The sequence below is a fragment of the Corapipo altera genome, unplaced genomic scaffold (genome assembly GCF_003945725.1).
Source record: "Corapipo altera isolate COAL_440 unplaced genomic scaffold, ASM394572v1 60, whole genome shotgun sequence".
NCBI classification, from domain to species: domain Eukaryota; kingdom Metazoa; phylum Chordata; class Aves; order Passeriformes; family Pipridae; genus Corapipo; species Corapipo altera.
The window spans coordinates 6,330,588-6,334,495 of record NW_020884912.1 but is presented as its reverse complement, the minus strand read 5'-3'; the positions used below and the strand labels follow the sequence as shown (position 1 = coordinate 6,334,495).

General features: G+C 39.3%; 1 non-coding gene across 1 annotated transcript; it reads right to left on the bottom strand.

The window, feature by feature from the left end:
- Window positions 1-216: 216 nt before the first annotated feature.
- LOC113952313 lies at window positions 217-385 on the bottom strand. Its single transcript, XR_003529511.1, has one exon. It is a non-coding gene; the product is annotated as a U2 spliceosomal RNA (small nuclear RNA).
- Window positions 386-3,908: the final 3,523 nt, after the last annotated feature.

Genomic DNA, 3,908 nt, shown 5'->3' with positions numbered 1-3,908 from the left:
CTCCTTGCCGCAGAATGTCAAAATTTACCTGGCTCGGAAAAATCTGGAAAAGTTTTGGAAAAGAGGTTACACAAAGAATAGCTTTGGCCCAGAAAGTCCTTGAACCATGGGTCACTGTAGCCTGGGAAAATACTGTTGAGAAATATTGCTGCACGCTCACCTTGCTTTCACAGTTTTGTCTCTGTATTCACTAGTACTCACTCTTCCCATCACCCTGATCCTTCCAGGGCACTGCATTGCTATGTCAAGGCACAGAGCAAGTCCCAAGTTTACCTTGGATATTATACTCATGTAATATCAAGACCTCAAACTAGAGATATGTCTGGCATTAAACTGACAAGAATGGATACTACACTAGATCTTGGCTAAAAGGCCAAGAATTTACGTGGAGACAAGATAGCAAGCTGGTTTTATCGAGAATGGCAGTTCCTGTGGTCTCACTGTGGAGTTAGTCCTGTCTGTGTCTCTGTAGAGAAAATCAAGGACCTCAAAATACAAAGAAGCCACTGTTCTGTACTAATGCCATTACTGGTGTGAGATATCAATGAGTGGAAGAAATACATGCCTTCATTTTTGCCTCCACATTTTAAAGTATGTAAGTTTGGTTTTTAGGTTTTGATAATGTCTTTCTTCATTTGCTATATTTTGTTTCCATCCTAACTACTAATCCATTTTGCTTCTTTTCCTCATTTTTCCTTAGTTCTACAACATTTCAACACACCCTCCCATTTCCTCAACGAATCTCACTTGATTGCTATAAATACAGCTCTTCTGGAGCTCCTTCAGTCTTAGGTTCTCTGAAAATAGGAATACATTTGGCCCTTTGTCATCCCCAAGATTTGTATTGTATTAATCTGATTTTTAACAAAGAAGCTTTTGCCACAGAAAAATTAGTGCCTCATCCAAAGTCTGTGATATTTGTGGAAAAGAAGATAAGCAGGTACCAGACTGCTTGTCCTCTGCTCTATCTATAACATATTGCTGCATCCTTCAGACTGAAACCCACAGAAAAATACTTCTGCTATTGTTGGTCTGAAGACAGTTTCCTTCATCCCCTTTCCTTACCAAATGATGGTAAATCCAGCAATTCTAAGCTCCTGAACAAAGTGACGAGGCTCACTTCTGTGGAAAGAGGATTTAAAAACACCTGAAACTGTGAGCAACTGCTCAGTGAAATATACACATACTCCCACCACAGGTCAAAGCAATAAAATTCAGGAACTCTTTCATTTGTATATTGTATATTCACAAATGCTTCTATATTCTAGACTGAAACAAATGGTCAGAAAAGGCAAGATGCAAGAGAGACTTGAGGTGTGTTCGCCCCAACAATGTTACCAGTCAGCTGAATGTGGTTGCCGGTTAGCAACCCACTTTGTGCAACGTAATATATGCTCTGTGAAACATGTGACTCAAAAAATGTTTCAATAACACAAGTTCACTACATCCTTTTTGTACCAGACAATACACATGGCACCAACTTTGTACCAGATTTGCCTGTAAATATTGCTTCAACATTCCTTTTTTTGGAGATTTTTCTCTATCAGACTGAATAGGAACCATCTGCAGATGGTAGTTACCTTTAGATAAATCCTGATAGGTACCAGATATCCGCAGTCAATGTGCCATTTTCATTAAATGAGAAAAGACAAACATACCATTTAAAAGAAAACTAATAACTTTTGAGAAAAAGGGAAGGGCTTGATGAGATGATACCATACTATAAGCTTTTGTTGTGGGCAAACAGAATCCTATAGTTCAAAGTAATTATCTCATCAGGTTCCACCTCATTAGGATTGAAACTAGACATCATAATGAACAGTGGACTAATAATTCACCAATGAGAATTTGGTTTTAGTCCAGCTTGATATCTTTTCTGTAATATATTTGTTGGTTTCAGCTCATCACCCCCAACTTCACTGGACAAGATGACACACCTCTTCATTTTCTATTCATCATAAGCCTATGGGTGAATTAGTAAATTAGATTAAATTTCCTTTCCCAGTGCCAGAGGGGCACTGGGAAATTTGCATGAGCTCCCTTCCCAGGACAAGGCACGTGGAGAAAAGGGAGAAGCAGGAATTGTCAGAGCAAGTTCAGTTTTGCCCCCTGGACCTTCTGCATTTTTGTGGAGGAGGGTAGAATGCATCAACACACCCTCTCTTCCACTCCAAAAAGATAGTGCTATGCCGATAAAGTGGAAGATCACTTCATAAATCAAAGGTGGATACAAAATATTTTGGGACATTAAGAACTATCTGCAGCAGGACAACTCTGTGGTAGATAGGAAATGGCAGAGTACAGATTATGGAGTTATTAGTCATGCTATCACTAAGAGGATTAAATTTTGATACTTTCTTTTCCTTAATATTCTTCTCCCCACTGTGATTTTTTTTTTTAACCCCTCCACCTGCCCTCTAAATATTAGATAACCTGAACATGAAAGAGAAGAACCTTTTTGACAGTAAAGCTGAAATCCTCCTGTTTCGTCATGCATTCAAATGGGAACCAGACCAACTGAATCCTGACCTACTTATCAGACTGAAACTCCTGCTGGGAAGTATCAATAAAAAGGCCCACTGGGAGGTCATTCAGACTGGTCACGGTTATTATGGGAATTGTGAAAGAGAGGGTAGCTATACTAATAAAAATTCATTTTTATGTAGTCTTATTTCTTAAGTATGTACCTATCCAGAGCATGATAACTTTCCACTGCAGTTTTCCTTTAAAATAAGCTTCCAGGTCAAGTTCCAGTGACAATAAATAAGTCTGCCTCATTAATCAGACTACAGCACTTAATGGACCACTTAACAGAAATTGTTTCTCTGAGGGTGGCCAAGGGTCTTCACTGGCTGTAAACACAAAATGGCTGAAAGCTCTCACAGTATCCCATCATGTTTAGCACACTCCTTAGAGCACGTAAAGTGATTTCAGACTTTTTAAAAAATTATTTTTAGCCCACAGAAGATAAAATAAAATAATCTCACTGGAATTTTCACTAATAACTTTTTGAAGCAAAAGATAAAAGCCTTGCAGCTTCAATCCAGCACAGATGCAGTGAGTAGCAAAGCAGGCGGCTCCACACTTGCTCCTCAGCATGCATGTTTCTACCCAGCCTTTTCCCACAGTAGGCACAGGGAAGGAGTTTTCAACAGCCCTGCAAACGGCTGAGCGCCTGGCCTGTTTCTGCCTTTATAAAATGAGCCCCAACCGAGAAGTCTCTGTCCTGCATTACGTTTTTGGCAATTTCTTCAGGGTGAGGCAAGTTGTTTCTCTCTGCAGGCCTCTAATCCCTCCCTGTGCTGACTTAACATCAAGTATAAACACTTCACCACAGAGGCCCATGATGAGTTGCATGTGAAGGTCATGCTACCTTCTGCCATCCTTTCCCAATTTTCCTGTCAGTCTATATACCCTTTTAAATATGAGGTCATCTCTATGGTGGTGCCAACTATTGTGACAAATGAAAAGCATTTTAAATGTGTGTCTGCACACACACCTGTGTATTTTATATATATACATGTATGTACACATTCTGAAAACAAAACATAAATTAAAATTACAGTCTCTTAATTTTAACAAAGAGCCAGATTGAGTTGAGCACACCGAGGGATCAAAGGAAAAAAAAGAAAGGAATAAATCTCTCTCCACTTTTGAAATTTAGCCCAAGGGCAGCAATCACTGAGTTAAATTCTCTGGTCTGTGTGATGTAGAAGGTCAAACTATATGGCTGTAATGGTCCCTCTTGGCCTTAAATACCTACAAAAAAATATGGTACAGCTTTGCCTTTGCGGCAGATAGTAGGACATTTGCTTTACCCCCCCGTGTTAGGAGCCTGTGCCTGAAATCTACCAGGGCAACATATATTTTTATTAATAATTTCAGATTAAAAATATTAAGCACAGCAG